This window comes from Cervus elaphus, chromosome 31, assembly GCF_910594005.1.
Source record: "Cervus elaphus chromosome 31, mCerEla1.1, whole genome shotgun sequence".
Classification (NCBI taxonomy): domain Eukaryota; kingdom Metazoa; phylum Chordata; class Mammalia; order Artiodactyla; family Cervidae; genus Cervus; species Cervus elaphus.
Genome location: NC_057845.1, coordinates 44,527,872 through 44,546,101, shown reverse-complemented (window position 1 = coordinate 44,546,101; position 18,230 = coordinate 44,527,872). Strand labels below are relative to the sequence as shown.

The following is an 18,230-nucleotide window of genomic DNA, read 5'->3' as shown; positions in this document are numbered from 1 at the left end:
TGTGTGTGTTGTCACACATCATTAATGGGAAAATTAACGCTGTCCATGGAGGTACTGAAAGAGATAACCGGAAGCTGTGTGTGTGGAACTTTCCGGGACTCTGCCCCATGCATCTCTTCCCTTGGCTTTTTTTTTTCCCCCCATTTATTTTTATTCTTTGGAGACTAATTACTTTACAATATTGTAGTGGTTTTTGCCATACATTGACATGGATCAGCCATGGATTTATCTGCATTGTTTTACTGTGACGAAACAAAGCCATGTGTATAACAGCTTTTAGTGAGTTTGATGAATCCTTCTAGTGAATTATTGAATCTGAAGTAGTGTTGGTGTCAATTAAGAAAGATGCACAACTTGAGAGTTGCGAGTTAAGTTTTATTTGGGGCCAAATGAGGACTGCAGCCCGGGGGGCAGCACCTCAGATAGCTCTGAGAGACTTCTCCAAAGAGGTAGTGGGGGAAGTCCAATGTGTAAGGTTTTGGTGAATGGGGAGTTCAGTGCAATCAAGAACTTACTTAAAAGAAGTTTTCTCTTAGTCATGAGGATCTGATTTTACCATGAATGGATTTAATGCTTTTCTAGATATGAGGAGATGAAAGTATGGGAGGCAGGTAAGGTGGTCTGATAGTCCCATCTCTTTAAGAATTTTTCAGTTTGTTGTGACCCACACAGTCAAATGCTTTGACCTGGTCAATAAAGCAGAAGTAAATGTTTTTTTCTGGAACTCTCTTGCTTTTTCAATGATCCAACAGATATTGACAATTTGATCTCTGGTTCCTCTGCCTTTTCTAAATCCAGCTTGAACATTTGGAAGATCTCAATTCACATGGTGTTGAAGCCTCACATGGAGACTTTTGAGCATGACTTTGCTAGCATGTGAGATGAGTGCAATTGTGAGTAGTTTGAGCATTCTTTGGCATTGCCTTTCTTTGGGACTGGAATGAAACTGACCTTTTCCAGTCCTGTGGCCACTGCTGAGTTTTCCAAATTTGCTGGCATATTGAGTGCAGCACTTTAACAGCATCATCTTTTGGGATTTGAAATAGCTCCACTAGAATTCAATCACCTCCACTATCTTTGTTCGTAGTGATGCTTCCAAAGACCCACTTGACTTCACACTCCAGGATGTCTGGCTCCAGGTGAGTGATCACACCACAGTGGTTATGTGGGTCATAAAGATCTTTTTTGTATAGTTCTTCTCTGTATTCTTGCCACCTCTTCTTAATATCTTCTGCTTCTGCTAGGTCCATACCATTTCTGTCCTTTATTGTACCCATCTTTGCATGAAATGTTCCCTTGGTATCTCTAATTTTCTTGAAGAGATCTCTAGTCTTTCCCATTCTTTTGTTTTCCTTTGTTTTTTTGCACCGATCACCGAGGAAGGCTTTCTTCTCTTTCCTTGCTGTTCTTTGGAACTCTGCATTCTTACCTGCCTCCTGAGAAATCTGTATGCAGGTCAAGGAGCAATAGTTAGAACCGGACATAGAACAATGGACTGGTTCCAAATTGGGAAAGGAGTACGTCAAGGCTGTAAATTGTCACGCTGCTTATTTAACTTATATGCAGAGTACATCATGAGAAACACTGGGCTGGATGAAGCACAGGCTGGAATCAAGATTTCCAGGAGAAATATCAATAACCTCAGATATGCAGATGATACCACCCTCAAGGCAGAAAGCAAAGAAGAACTAAAGAGCCTCTTGATGAAAGTGAAAGAGGAGAGTGAAAAAGCTGGCTTAAAACTCAACATTCAAAAAACAAAGATCACATGTAAGTCCATGGCTGATTCATGTCAATGTATGACAAAAACCACTACAATATTGTAAAGTAATTAGCCTCCAACTAATAAAAATAAATGGAAAAACAAACAAATAAACAAACAAAAAACAAAGATCATGGTATCTGGTCCCAATACTTCATGGCAAATAGATGGGGAAACAGTGAAAACAATGAGAGATTTTATTTTCGGGGGCTCCAAATTCACTGTAGGTGGTGACTGCAGCCATGACATTAAAAGACGCTTGCTCCTTGGAAGAAAAGTTATGACCAACCTACACAGCATATTAAAAAGCAGAGACATTACTTTGCCAACAAAGGTCCATCTAGTCAAAGCTATGGTTTTTCCAGTAGCTATGTATGGATGTGAAAGTTGGACTATAAAGAAAGCTGAGCACCAAAGAATTGATGCTTTTGAACTGTGGTGTTGGAGAAGACTCTTGAGAGTCCCTTGGACTGCAAGGAGATCCAGTCAGTCCATCTTAAAAGAAATCAGTCCTGAATATTCATTGGAAGGAATGATGCTGAAGCTGAAACTCCAATACTTGGCCACCTGATGTGAAGAACTGACTCATTAGAAAAGACCTTGATGCTGGGAAAGATTGAAGGCGGGAGGAGAAGGGGACGACAGAGGATGAGATGGTTGGATGGCATCACCAACTCAAAGGCCATGAGTTTGAGTAAACTCCAGGAGTTGATGGACAGGGAGGCCTGGTGTGCTGCAGTCCATGGGGTCACAAAGAGTCAGACATGACTAAGTGACTGAACTGAACTGAGGGATTGGGATCATATAATCTGTACCTAAAAATATCCAACTGTCTAAAGACCTGTCCGACCAGATTCCCTGGAGGACAGAGTGCCTTGCTCTGCCCTGACCTCCCTCGGGGGGTGTTGAAGGTCAATAGCTGCAGCAGCATGGGCTTCAATCTCCGCAGAAGAAGATGGAAAATACCCTTGTTGCTATTGTTGTTTAGTCATGGGCAAATGCTCTTGGCAAGAACCAATTTGTAGTTGACATCAGGGATCCATGAACTTGTAATTGGTTCCTGAAGTGACAGTGGTCTTGAGGATGCCTGAACTCTGCTTCTGGCGTCAGAAGTGAGGGTGCTGTTGGGGGCAGTCTCCTAACTGCTCACCCACTGACTAACAGATTCCTTCCTGACATGTTGGATAGATGCATTAACCTCCAGACCCTTTGGTTGCTGAGAATTTGTCACATGCAAAGCTCTAATTTTAAAGTTTCCATCTCTTCTATTACTGGTGGGGTTGTGTCTGCAGGAACTTGCCAGTGGGGTGGGTCTGGGTCTTCTCTTCTGGTCCTGCAGCCGTCTCATTTTCATGGTGTGTGGGCTTCTTCTGGGATTTTCCCTCTTCTCCTTCTGATTCTCTAGCTCTCAGGTGGGTTGACACTCTGATGAAAGAGAAGGAAAGGGACAGATATCCCACAGTGTAAGTTGCCTTTGCCCTTCCAGCTCACCCTGGACCAGGGCTGATGCCGTCTATGTGGCAGGGGTCACAGGTGCTGATGCCCACGTGGGGAACACGGCTGCATTCTCCCAGCATTTGGTGGGGGTAAGGGAATGCTTACTGCAGAGTGTCCACCTCTTCAGCCCCCTTCAGCTGCACTTGTGCTTGGCGGCCCTCTCCCTGGGGACGGGGCATTGAGAAGATGGTGCAAGTTGCATTTCTCAGGGTCGCTTGAAATCATTGAGTGGCACCACTCTATCCTGCTCTTCGCTTCTGTTTCCTACTCCAGTAGGCTGAGGGTAGGTTAGTGGTTGTCACCCCACTCCAGTACTCTTGCCTGGAGAATCCTATGGACGGAGGAGCCTGGTAGGCTACAGTCCATGGGGTCGCTAAGAGTCGGACACGACTGAGCGACTTCACTTTCATTTTTCACTTTCATGCATTGGAGAAGGAAATGGCAACCCGCTCCAGTGTTCTTGCCTGGAGAATCCCAGGGACGGAGGAGCCTGGTGGGCTGCCGTCTATGGAGTTGCACAGAGTTGGACCCGACTGAAGCGACTTAGCAGCAGGGGTTGTCAGGTGGTGTCAAGACCACTTTATTCTCTTAAAATTATTGAGGACTCTGAGTGTCTTTTGTTTATGTATATTAGAGCTCTCAATATTTACTGTGCTAGAAAATGCAACTGAGAAATTGAAAAATATTTATTAATTCATTGGAAAATAACAATGATAAACCCATTACATATCAACATAGTCAATTATTTTTAATGAAAAAAGCAACTGTATTTTCCCAAACAAATATCAGTAAGAAGAGTGGCATTGTTTTTCAGTTTTGCAGATATTTAATGCCTGGATTACTAGATGGTACCTGGATTCTAATATCTCATTCTGCATTCAGTCTTTAATGTAGTGATCTTTTAAAAATTGAGATGTACAACAACAAAAAAATACCTGACACAGATACACAGGTGGAGGAATATTTGGATAGCATCTTCAGGTAATTGTGAGTAGCCTTCTTTAATACTATATCAAAATTTGAAAGTTATAGTTTCTTAGAGGTTGGTCGCAATGGGGAATTTATTTTTTTTATTTTTTTTTTTATAGATAATCACTTTATTTTTTATTTTTTTTTATTATTATTATTTTTTTTCCAGTGGGTTTGTCATACATTGATATGAATCAGCCATGGATTTACATGTATTCCCAATCCCGATGCCCCCTCCCACCTCCCTCTCCACCCGATTCCTCTGGGTCTTCCCAGTGCACCAGGCCCGAGCACTTGTCTCATGCATCGCAATGGGGAATTTAAAACCGTATCAACAAACTTTTCGTACTCTGTCACATTAAAATCCATTGATGCCTCTTACACATTGAATATTTGTTTACCCATGCATGATTTCATTATATCATACAGTAAATCTTTGAAAAATGTTGGTTCATTTGGTTCAGGTCTTCCAAATGTGGACATATTTCATTATTCGTTATCCAAAATATCACACTACCAACCTCACTAGAAAAGTCCTTAAGTATTGGGAAGTGGTCAAGTTCATTGTGGTAGACACAGGTTTTCTTAAATTTTAATTTTCACTTGAGAACTTGATTTTTGGTAATAAGTACCATAGGCTGTTTTCCTAGAAGTGACAGGTTTGTTTTGTTGATTTTGAGAAAGTATCTGCCAAATATCCAAATCTGAATGATCACAGTTTGGCTATTATTCATTCTTTCAAGTGAAAATAATGTTTGTGGAAAGCAGAATAATACCCCACCCCCCCCAAAGATGTCTGTGATTAATCCCTGGAATCTGTGACTATGTTACTTTTGCTGGCCAAAGAGACATTGAAGATGTAATTCAGGTAAGAATTTGAAGATAGATACACTGTCTTGGGTAATGAGGCTGGGCCCAGTGTAACACAAGGGTCTTTATAAGTGAAAGAGGGAGGCAGGGGATTGGGAGATGCTATCCTGTCGGTTTTGAACTTAGAGAAAGAAGCCATGAGCTGTGGAATGCAGATAGACTCCACACTGGAAAAGGGGGGAAAAAAGAGGGATTTTTTTCCCCTAGAGCTTCCAGAAGGAATTTACTGCTGACACTTGGAGCCCAGTGAGACCTGCATCAGACCACTGACCTGCAGAAATGTAAGCTTGTAACTTTGTGTTGTTCTCAGATACCAAGTTTGCAGTTTTGTTTTGTTATAGCAGCTACCTCAGCTCATAACTTGGAGAAGGAAATAACCCACTGCAGTATTCTTGCCTAGAGGATCCCATGGACAGAGGAGCCTGGCAGGCTACAGTCCATGGGGTCTCAAACAGTTGGACATGACTGAGTGACTAAACAGACAACTTTACATAACACTTTTTTCTGAAGACAGCAGGGTCCTTCAGTATGCAGCTGAAGTGCTTTATGTGTATCTCATTTTCTCACAGGATATTAAAAACACTTGTAGCAAGTGATAGGATATAACAAAATGAATAACTTTTACTACTTCTTCAAGGACATCTTTGTGGTATCATTTTACCCCTTCTTACTGTGAGTGTTGGAGGTAAAGGGTACAGTGATTAAATTTGGTGCCTCTGCCTTGATTCATGCTAAAGAACCAGTGGTTTTACTCTGCAGTGCTTTTGTACTAGCTGTGCAAAAATCAAGACAGTGAGAAGCCAAGCGATATCTTAGGATTCTTATGAAATGAATTTTGACCTTGTGACCACTCAGAAATGTTTAGGAGACAGCCAGGGGCCCACAGCAGGAAAACTGCTGAGATAAATCCTCGTATTGTAAGACATTCACTTTTAGCAATACTGTTCCTTCCTCTCAAGGAAGGGTGGTAGAAGCCAAAATGCTCTACACAGACTTCTAGAAAATCCCATTCCTTCCCAAAAGTCTCTTTATACCTACCAGGAGGAGGGTGGTACTGGATTGGTGGCTGAGAGTAGCAGGATTGGCTGTGGGCAGGGTGTTTGTGCCCCAAAGGTATTGAATAGCTTTTCCCTCAAGTTTGAAGTCACTCAATAGTCAGTGCAAATGGCTCCAGATTTTGCACTGGGGCTTAAGTTACAAACGACAGTTCTATTTTCAAGAGAATTCCCAGTTCTGCTTTGCTGTTGTTATTGTTCAGTTGCTAAATCATGCCTCAGTCTTTGAGACCCCATGGACTGCAGCACACCAGGCTTCCCTGTCCTTCACCATCTCCCAGAGCTTGCTGAAACGCACATCCATTGAGTTGCTGATGCCATCCAATCATCTCATCCTCTGTCGTCCCCTTCTCCTTCTGCCTTCTATCTTTTACAATATCAGGGTTTTTTCCAATGAGTCAGCTCCTCACATCAGGTGGCCAAAGTATTAGAGCTTCAGCTTCAGCATCAGTCCTTCCAGTGAATATTCAGGATTGATTTCCTTTAGGATTGACTGGTTTGATCTCCTTGCAGTCCAAGTTCTGCTTTTAGTATGAGTAAAATACTGTCCCAACACATGTTGTGCTTGAACTGAATACAAACCAGGAAGTAATTTGGAAAAAGCTTTTTTGTAACCCAGTATTAACTCTGTTCAGAAGGCCAGATGTGCTCCTGCAGAAAAAGCCAAGGGGTACAAATGAAAAGTACTCTCGGCATCCTGAGCTCCCGTGAGAGTAATTGTGGGCCTTTGTTTTAGTTCCTGTGTTTGGCCTTCTGAACACAGTGGGTGCCAAGAAAATGTCACTGACTGACTGGTGGAAGAATGAGGAGAGAAACTGGAGCTCTCTGATGGTGGCAGATTTCTAAGTAGGAAAAGCGGATCCAGCCCACTTGACCCTTCAGGGAGGCAGGAGGTTGTGTACCTGTTGTGTAGTTTGTGTCTGGCTCTTGTACTTCTTTGCTGCGTAATTTTTGAACAGTTAACTATTTTTTAAAAATACTTTTATTTATTTTTGGTTTCACTGGATCTTTGTTGCCGTGCGAGGGCTTTCTCTCATTGCGGAGAGTGGGGGCATTGTTGTGGCTTCTCTTGTTGCAGAGCTCAGACTCTGAAGCGTGGGCTTGGTAGTTGTGGCGTACGTGCTTAGTTGCTCCAAGGCGTGTGGAATGTTCCTGGACCAGGAATCGAACCTGTGTCCCCTGCATTGGCCGACGGTTTCTTTTCCACTGAGCTCTCAGGGAGGAACCCATAGTCAACTAATTTGAGTGTCATTTCAACCTCCTGTGAAATGAAGATACTAAAATTGCCTGATACTCGTTAAGGGAGCCTAGTAAGCCAGGGGTGTATGTTGATGTATATTTTGCAGCGTGCCATTCAAATTTTAATTCTAGTGTCATTTTCACTTCGATGGTTTTCAGGGTGAGTGCAAGGGCAGCCTGACCGTGAGAAGCAGAGCAGAGTGTGGAGAGTCAGGCCCAGGGGCAAGGAAACCTTCCTTATCCCCGGTCAGCCCCCAGGTTCTAAGCTGAGACTCTGCTGGTTTTGTTTTTCGTGACTCTGGGGCTGGTTTCAGTATCTTTTCATACTGCATTCTGGACACCACCTCCTACAGAGTCACCTGGGTTGGGTTGAATATGTAGGTTATACCCTCCTGTTGGCAGGTCTCTGGTCCTCTCCTCCAGACCCACAGCAGCATCCTCTGATGCTGGAGTTGACACATCCCAGGAGATTCTGACACATGTTTGGTCTGAGAGTTGCTGTCTTAAGCTCTTTGTGAGTCAAGGTCCTCATCTGTCATTACCGCCTATAGATAATGTCAGGTCTCCTGCATAGCGCCAGAAGAGTCCATTTCACTTATTTTTTTCATGATTTCAGAACTGCCATACTTTTATATCTTGGTTAAGGATATCAGCTTATTTACTTTAAAAATTAAATGTATAGGTCCATGGTAGAGAGTAAGCAATGAATGGAAATAATGCTTAATTTTTGTAATGATTTTTTAAAGAAATGGAAAAATTCTCTATTTTTGCTCTGGCCAAAATGTTCATCTGCTGATGGATTAATTTGAGATGCAAAGCACAAAATGTAACTAACAGAATTGCAAACATGCAGAGAAGTCCATCTCATGGCTAGGTCTGTTGGAAAGAGACCTCAGACATCCGCGGAGCAGCACAAGGGTGCTTGGGATGGAGAGGAGCACGTCGGGGCCTGCTGACGGCAGACCAGGGACTGTCTGAATGCAGTCAAAGGAAACTGGATCCCAATACAGGCTTTGCTTCAGCCTGTGGAATCCTTCTTTTCTCATTATCGTCACCACATGAGAGTTAGGTCTTCCTTGGCACACGAGGCCGGGCTGGACCTTGCACTCACAGAGTGATCAATTTTCCGGAGGTAAGTTCCTCTGCTGCCAGAAACTAGGGACAGTTTCCAAAGGACTGCTGCTCTCTCCTCTCCAAAGCCCAGTTTTCCTCGTGTGATGACCACATGTCCTGGATTTTCTTGCCGAGATGCAATTTTATGTAATTTTATTCTTTTCGGTAAAATGATTAGACCTCTAACTAAACCTGACATGTTGTTTATTTTTTTTTTTTATTTTTTTTTATTTTTTTTTTCTTTCTTTTCCACTGTGCAACCCGCTTCAGTGCCTGCAGCCTACTGGCAGAGGCCAGGCAATGGTTCGGGGTCGCGTTTGCTCTGGCATGGGACACTATGAGAGGCCCAGGGGGACGAGCCTGCCATAAATCCAAACCCATGCATTGACATGTTGTTTATAACACTTTAAATATATATTTAGAGATATACTGCACAGATACATTCACAAATCAGAAAAAAAGGACTCTGGTCATATCAGACTTTCTAGATTGGTTTCAGACATGATGGTCATCTAAAAAGTCAGGCGAAAGCCAAAAATACTCAGTGGTGTGAAAATGGTAACACCACTGAACGATGAGCATATCAAATGAATACAGGCCAGTCCTGTCTACAAAGACAGCATCAATTTGTATAAGCATGTATGTCTGTTTTTGGTCGATGTTCCTCTAAAAGTGGTTTGGTTAGCAGAGTACATATTTTACAGCTGTGGAGTCACTCTTGGTTAAGGTAATATTGGCAGGGAAATTTAAGAGAAACAGCAAGACATGCCCAGCTACCATTGGAATCCTTTCCACAGATCTTTCTTTGCTTCCTATCTGTTGCTTTCTCCTGCCCGATTCATTTTTTGTGGGCAACACTTGACCAGCTCTTGTTGGTCTGAGTTCCTTTTATGCCCTTATATCCTGGACATGCCAAGTACTTTTTGTTTTTCCTTTAGATCTGAACTGAACAGTTGATAAAAGTCAAATCATTGGTTCCAGGTTTCAGCTCTAATCCAATTTTAGTTCCTGTCCTTCTCAATGCTCTTAGAACCAGTGAATAATTTTCTCTTTTGCCGAATTTTTTTGGTGACTGTGATCTCTGAACCCAAAATTGAAATGTGTGATCTGACAAAGGATGCATTTTTTTGATTAATGCATTTATTTTTTGCATATCTGACAAATGGGGCACATTATGTCAGAGTTAGTTATTGGTTTAATGAACCACATTTCTTGTTGCTGTGTGTTGGGTAAGAGGCCCATTCAAGTCTTGGCTTTTATGGGTCTCTGTTGAGGTGCCCCTTGGCCATCCACATGGCCCTGGGCCCTCTGCTGATGCTGAGTCACACCTGGGGCAGAAATATCTGTGAGTCTGTCCGTGGTCTTTTCTGCTGCAGTTTTTCCCTCGCTGACCCTATCCCAACCCAAGCAGCTCTACCAGGAATCAGAAAGTAAGCTCCCTTTCTCTTTTTCATCCATCCCAAGGAAAGAATCCCTTTTGAGGATGAAACTCTGCCTCCAAATTTTCGCCCAAGGTATTGGGGCTACACACATAATCTTCTTCTCACTCTGGAATATGAAATTCAGGGAGGCTCACTCTCTACTGCTGTTTGCTGTGCTGCCAGAAGCTTCCCTTGAGGCAGCCAGCTGGCTGGATCCTGGGACAACAATGAGCCATAATATATCTGTATTTCAGAAATACTGCACTGAAGTGCTCTGCGTGTGAGCTCTCTGTTCATATCCAGAGTCCCCTTGTGTCATTTTTCACAAGTGTCTTCCCTCCCTCTGATACATGCTGTGGAAACTGAGAACAGATCTGTAGTCCTGACTGAAGATTTCCTGAGGAATCCCTCGGCATATAGAGCTTATTTACTGTTGACTGATGTGAACCCTTCAGACACCATTTTCTTCATTTTGGTCCCTTTGCGGAACTTAAATTTTTGGAAGAAAAATTTAGAAGAAGAGTGTAAACTTTTATAGGTTGAATCATTTCCCTCCCAAGTGTATTATGTGTGTGCTTCAGTCATGTCCGACTCTTTGTGACCCTATGGACTGTGTGGCCTGCCAGGCTCCTCTGTCCATGGGATTCTCCAGGCAAGAATACTGAAGAGGGTTGGCATGCCCGCCTCCAGGGGATCTTCCCAACCCAGAAATCAAACCCTTGTCTCCCGTATTGCAAACCCTTGTCTCCCATATTGCAAGCAGATTGTCGGTAGATTCTTTACCCACTGAGCCACCTGGGAAGCCCTCCCAAGTGTATACTGAAGGTCTAACTCTCAGCACCTCAGAATGTGACCTGATTTGAAAATAGGGCTGTTGCAAATGTAATTAATTGAGGTCAGATGGGAAGAGTGGGCCCCTAATTCAGTATGACTGGTGTCCTTTTAAGAATTTACATCCCTGTGATGACAGAGACACAGCGAGGACACCTTATGAAGACAGAGGCTTGGCATGATGCATCTGTAAGTCATGCAATGCCAGAGACTTCCCACCAACCACCAGATGCTAGGAAGAGGCAAGGAAGGAGTCTACCCTACAGGTTTTAGAGGGAGCCTGCTCCTGCTGATGTCTTGTTTTCAACTAGTGGCTTCCAGGACAGTGAGAGAATAAATTTCTGTTGTGTCAAGCTGCCCAGTTTGTGGTGCTTTCTTGTGGCAGCCTTAGGAAACAAATATGTAGACCATTGACTTAGAATTTAGATTTTTTGGGGGGAGTTAAAAAAATCAAAGTACAACATACTACAGTAAAATACAGAAAGTAAAAATGCACAAAATTTAAATGTATTGTTCAATTTTTTTTAAGTGCATTTCTTTTTTTCCTTTTTTAAAATTGAAATTGGAGGATAATTACAGTATTTTTGAGTTTTTTTTTAATAGTTGCCTTTTTGAAAAAAATTTTTATTGGAGTATATTTGCTTTATAGTGTTGTTTCTGTTGTACAGCAAAATGAATCAGCTATTCGTATACACACATCCCCCATTTTTTGGATTTGCTTCCAATTTAGGTCACCACAGAGCATTGAGTAGAGTTCCTTATGCTACACAGTACATTCTCATCAGTCATCTATTTTATAATAGTTTCAGTTCAGTTCAGTTCAGTTCAGTTGCTCAGTTGTGTCTGACTCTTTGCGACCCCATGAATCGCAGCACGCCAGGCCTCCCTGTCCATCACCAACTCCCGGAGTTTACTCAAACTCATGCCCATCGAGTCGGTAATGCCATCCAGCCATCTCATCCTCTGTCGTCCCCTTCTCCTCCTGCCCCCGATCCCTCCCAGCATCAGGGTCTTTTCCAATGAGTCAACTCTTTGCGTGAGGTGGCCAAAGTATTGGAGTTTCAACTTCAGCATCAGTCCTCCCAGTGAACACCCAGGACTGATCTCCTTCAGGATGGACTGGTTGGATCTCCTTATCAGCAGTGTGTATATGTCAGACCCAGTCTCCCAATTCCTTGTGTGTGTTCTTTTCAATAGTTTCTTCCATATGCCTGTGCAACTGTCAGCCAGACCAATAGATAAAATATCTCCAAGAAGGCTCCCTTGGGCTGCTTCCCAGTCAATTCCAAGAGATGACCACTATTTTGATTTCCCTCCCTATTAGTTCTGCTTATTCTTGAACTTTACATAAACAGACTTATAAATACATGCTCTTTTGTGTCTAGCTTATTCTGCTTAGCACAATGCCTATGTGATTTGTTCTTGTTGGTGTGTCTACTGGCAGTTCACTGACTTCAGATTTAACAATAATATAGTTCTTTATACTACTTTGGACAGAAATATACTGCTTTTTAGTTTTACAAGGTTTAGCTGCTTTCATGAATTGATTTAATTTTGTAATACAGTGTAATGAACTGGAAATGACTGGAGCTGTCAGCATAAGAAAGTTGCAATAACTCTGATATTTTTTAAAAATTAAATAGACATGTGTTTAACATCTGCCACTTGGTAGAATGAAATTAGAAACTGTTAATGAATTATGCAAGAAGAAATATGCATGTGAACTTCATACATCATCAAAATGTCCCATGTGGAAATCTTGCTTAATTCTAGAAAAATGCAGGAGAAAAGCAGAAACATTTGGTTCAGAAAGCATAGTAAATTTCCTTTGACCCAGCCGTTACACTTCTAGGAATTTATCTCAAGGAAATTACAAGATGTGTGATAAGCTTAGCTACAAGGATGTGATATTTACCTGCTTCTTGAAAAATCTGTATGCAGGTCAGGAAGCAACAGTTAGAACTGGACATGGAACAACAGACTGGTTCCAAATAAGAAAAGGAGTACGTCAAGGCTGTATATTGTCATCCTGCTTATTTAACTTATATGCAGAGTACATCATGAGAAATGCTGGGCTGGAGGAAGCACAAGCTAGAATGAAGATTGCCAGGAGAAATATCAATAACCTCAGATATGCAGATGACACCACCCTTATGGCAGAAAGTGAAGAAGAACTAAAGAGCCTCTTGATGAAAGTGGAAGAGGAGAGTGAAAAAGTTGGCTTAAAGCTCAACATTCAGAAAATAAAGATCATGGCATCCGGTCCCATCACTTCATAGGAAATAGATGGGGAAACAGTGGAAACAATGGCAGATATTATTTTTCTGGGCTCCAAAATCACTGCAGATGGTGATTGCAGCCATGAAATTAAAAGATGCTTACTCCTTGGAAGGAATGTTATGACCAACCTAAATAACATATTAAAAAGCAGAGACATTACTTTGTCAACAAAGGTCTGTCTAGTCAAGGCTATGGTTTTTCCAGTGGTCATGTATGGATGTGAGAGTTGGACTATAAAGAAAGCTGAGTGTCCAGCCGTTAAAAAGAATTCATTTGAATCAGTCCTAATGAGATGGATGAAACTGGAGCCCCTTATACAGAGTGAAGTAAGCCAGAAAGATAAAGAACATTACAGCATACTAACACATATATATGGAACTTAGAAAGATGGTAACGATAACCCTATATGCAAAACAGAAAAAGAGACACAGAAATACAGAACAGACTTTTGAACTCTGTGGGAGAAGGTGAGGGTGGGATATTTCAAAAGAACAGCATGTATACTATCTATGGTGAAACAGATCACCAGCCCAGGTGGGATGCATGAGACAAGTGCTCGGGTCTGGTGCACTGGGAAGACCCAGAGGAATCAGGTGGAGAGGGAGGTGGGAGGGGGGATCGGGATGGGGAATACGTGTAAATCTATGGCTGATTCATATCAATGTATGACAAAAATAAATAAATAAATAAAAAGAAAGCTGAGTGTCGAAGAACTGATGCTTTTGAACTGTGGTGTTGGAGAAGACTCTTGAGAGTCCCTTGGACTGCAAGGAGATCCAACCAGTCCATCCTAAAGGAGATCAGTCCTGGGTGTTCATTGGAAGGACTGATGTTGAAGCTGAAACTCCAATACTTTGGCCACCTGATGTGAAGAGCTGACTCATTGGAGAAGACTCTGATGCTGGGAAAGATTGAAGGCAGGAGGAGAAGGGGACGACAGAGGATGAGATGGTTGGATGGCATCGCCGACTCAATGGACATGAGTTTGGGTGGACTCCAGGAGTTGGTGATGGACAGGGAGGCCTGGCGTGCTGTGGTTCATGGGGTCGCAAAGAGTCAGACACGACTGAGCAATGAACTGAACTGAACTGAATGGGGAGAGAAGAGCGTGTGAGTAAGAGTGAGGGAACTGCTAGTGGAGAATAAATAACAACTGGTTAAATAAATTAAGACACATCTGCAATTTATTGCTCTGTTCTCATCTTTCCTCAAATTTAGTGCATTGTTCACTTAAGGTCCACATGAGCTCTTTTATAGTACTTGGTTAACATATACACTGGAGAAGGAGATGGCAACCCACTCCAGTACTCTTGCCTGGAGAATCCCAGGGACAGAGGAGCCTGGTGGGCTGCCGTCTATGGGGTCGCACAGAGTTGGACATGATTGAAGCAACTTAGCAGCAGCAGCAACATATACACATCATTACGTGTATAAAATAGATCAACAACAAGGACCCCCTTGTTACGCTCCTATGCTATAGTATAGCACAGGGAACTATACTCAGTGACTTCTAATAACCTATGATGGAAGAGAAGCTGAGAAAGAATGTGTGCTGTGTTTAGTCGCTCAGTCGTGTCTGACTCTTTGCAACCCCCATGGACTGTTGCCCGCCCCCCCGCCCCCCGCCAGGCTCCTCCGTCCATGGGGATTCTCCAGGCAAGAATACTGGAGTGGGTTGCCATTTCCTTCCCCAGGGGATCTTTCCAACCCTGGGATCGAACATGGCAGGTCTCCCACATTGCAGGTGGTTCTTTACTGTCTGAGCCACCAGTCAAAAAGAAGAGATACACGTATGTGTGTAACTGAATCACTGCTGTCTGTGTGTGTGTCGGGCGCAAAGTCATGTCTGACTCTTTGCAACCCCACGGGCTATAGCCTTCTAGGCTCCTCTGTTCGTGGGATTTTTTTTTCAGGCAAGAATGCTGGAGTCGGTTGCCACTGTCCTCCTGCAGGGGATCTTCCTGACCCAAGGATCGAAACTGAGTCCCCTGTGTCTCCTGCATTGCAGGAGGATTCTTTACCTGCTGAATCATCAGGGAAGCCCCACTTTTCTGTAAACCTGAAGCTAATACAGCATTTTAAGTCAACTGTACTTCAATTTAAAAATTTACCTACATGTTTTAAAAGAATATTTAATGATGCAAGCTTGTTGCCTGAACATATATTTATTGGTAAAGTTGTTCTTGTTCAGTTGCTCAGTCCTGTCCGACTCTTTGCGACCCCATGGACTGTAGCACACCAGGCTTCACCATCTCCCGGAGCTTGCTCAAACTCATGTCCATTGAGTCGGTGATGCCATCCAACCATCTCACCCTCTGTCATCCCCTTCTCCTCCTGCCTTCAATCTTTCTCAGTATCAGGGTCTTTTCTAATGAGCCTGCTCTTTGCACCAGGTGGCCAAAATATTGGAGCTTTAGCTTCAGCGTGAGCCCTTCCAATGAATATTCAGGACTGATTTCCTTTAGGATTGGCTGGTTTGATCTCCTTGCTGTCCCAGGGATTCTCAAGAGTCTTCTACAACACCACAGTTCAAAAGCATCAGTTTTTCAGTACTAAGCCTTCTTTATGGTCCAGCTCTCACATCCATACATGACTACTGGAAAAACCCTAGCTTTGACTATATGGACCTTTGTTGGCAAAGTAATGTCTCTCCTTTTTAATATGCTGTCTAGGTTGGTCATAGCTTTTCTTCCAAGGAGCAAGCGTCTTTTAATTTCATGGCTGCAGTCACCATCTGCAGTGATTCTGGAGCTCAAGAAAATAAAGTCTGTCACTGTTTCCATTGTTTCCCCATCTGTTTGCCATGAAATGATGGGACAGGATGCCATGATCTTTGTTTTCTGAATATTGAGTTTTAAGCCAGTTTTTTCACTCTCTCTTTCACTTTCATCAAGAGGTTCTTTAATTCCTCTTCGCTTCTGCCATAAGGGTGGTGTCATCTGCATGCTTGAGGTTATTGATATTTCTCCCGGCAATCTTGATTCCAGCTTGTGCTTCATCCAGCCCAGCGTTTTGCATGATGTACTCTGCATAGAATTTAAATAAGCAGGGTGGTGCAGCACTTAGGCAGCATCATCTTTTAGGTAAAGTTGTTACTAAACAATAAACACAGGATGATCTCATTTTTATAATAACTTTATGTAAATATAGAACAAAGACTAAGAGGCTGAATACTAACATGTAAATTAACAGTGGTTACTTCCAAGTGGTAGGATTATGGGTGATTTAAATTTTCTTCTCTGTTCTTTTGGTTCCCAAACTTTTGTTTTCATATACAGCAGTAAATATTTTTTTTCTTAACAGTTTTATTGAGATGTAATTGACACACAGCACTGTATAAGTTTAAAATGTACAGCATAATGATTTGGCATAGATGCATCATGAAATGATTATTGCAGTAAGTTTAGTGAACATCCATCATCTCATATAGATATAAAAGTAAAGAAATAGAAACAAATTTTTTTCCTTGTGATGGAATTCTTAGGATTCACCCTCTTAACTTTTGTTTATAACATATAGCAGTGTTAATCACACTAATCAATATTGTACATTACATCCCTATTACTTACTTATCTTTTTAAATTTTTAATTAGAAGATACTTACTTCGTATTATGGTGGTCTTTGCCATACATTGACATGAATCGGCCATAGGTATACATATGTCCCCTCCCTCTTGAATCTCCCCCCGCCCCGACATCACTCCCCATCCTACCCCTCTAGGTTGTCACAGAGCACTGACTTTAGGTTCCTTGCAGCTTACATCATATTCCCACTGACTCTCTGTTTTACATATGGTGATGTATATGTTTCAGTGCTATTCTCTCAAATTATCCCACCCTCAACACGACTGAAGAGACTTAGCAGCAGCAGCTCCTTCCCTCACTGTGTCCAAAAGTCTGCTCTTAAGTCTGTCTCTCCTTTGCTCCCCTGCTAATAGGACCATCAGTACCATCTTTCTAGAGTCCATATATATGCATTAATATACACTATTTGTCTTTCTCTTTCTGACTTACTTCCCTGTGTATAATAGGCTCTATGTTCATTCAGCTCATTAGCACTATCTCAAATGTATTCAATATTGTTTTGGAAATAAGAAAACTACTTCTTAAAAAAATAAAGAACCAGAATTAAACACCTGTTTTGTTTTTTTTTTTTTTTTTCATTTATTTTTATTACTTGGAGGCTAATTACTTTACAATATTGTAGTGGGTTTTGTCATACATTGACATGAATCAGCCATGGATTTACATGTATTCCCCATCCTGATCCCCCCTCCCACCTCCCTCTCCACCCGAGTCCTCTGGGTCTTCCCAGTGCACCAGGCCCGAGCACTTGTCTCATGCATCCAGCCTGGGCTGGTGATCTGTTTCACTATAGATAATATACATGTTTTGATGCTGTTCTCTCGAAACATCCCACCCTCGCCTTCTCCCACAGAGTCCAAAAGTCTGTTCTGTACATCTGTGTCTCTTTTTCTGTTTTGCATATAGGGTTGTCGTTACCATCTTTCTAAATTCCATATATATGCGTTAGTATGCTGTATTGGTCTCTATCTTCTGGCTTACTTCACTCTGTATAATGGGCTCCAGTTTCATCCATCTCATTAGAACTGATTCAAATGAATTCTTTTTAATGGCTGAGTAATATTCCATGGTGTATATGTACCACAGCTTCCTTATCCATTCATCTGCTGATGGGCATCTAGGTTGCTTCCATGTCCTGGCTATTATAAACAGTGCTGCGATGAACATTGGGGTGCACGTGTCTCTTTCAGATCTGGTTTCCTCGGTGTGTATGCCCAGAAGTGGGATTGCTGGGTCATATGGCAGTTCTAATTCCAGTTTTTTAAGAAATCTCCACACTGTTCTCTATAGTGGCTGTACTAGTTTGCATTCCCACCAACAGTGTAAGAGGGTTCCCTTTTCTCCACACCCTCTCCAGCATTTATTGTTTGTAGACTTTTGGATAGCAGCCATCCTGACTGGCGTGTAATGGTGCCTCATTGTGGTTTTGATTTGCATTTCTCTGATAATGAGTGATGTTGAGCATCTTTTCATGTGTTTGTTAGCCATCTGTATGTCTTCTTTGGAGAAATGTCTGTTTAGTTCTTTGGCCCATTTTTTGATTGGGTCATTTATTTTTCTGGAATTGAGCTGCAGGAGTTGCTTGTATATTTTTGAGATAAATCCTTT

The 18,230-nt window shown here is 42.2% G+C and overlaps 1 non-coding gene across 1 annotated transcript; it reads right to left on the bottom strand.

Moving 5' to 3' along the window:
* Window positions 1–8,755: 8,755 nt before the first annotated feature.
* Window positions 8,756–8,888, bottom strand: LOC122687617. Its single transcript, XR_006339188.1, has one exon. It is a non-coding gene; the product is annotated as a small nucleolar RNA SNORA42/SNORA80 family (small nucleolar RNA).
* Between the last annotated feature and the right edge of the window lie 9,342 nt (window positions 8,889–18,230).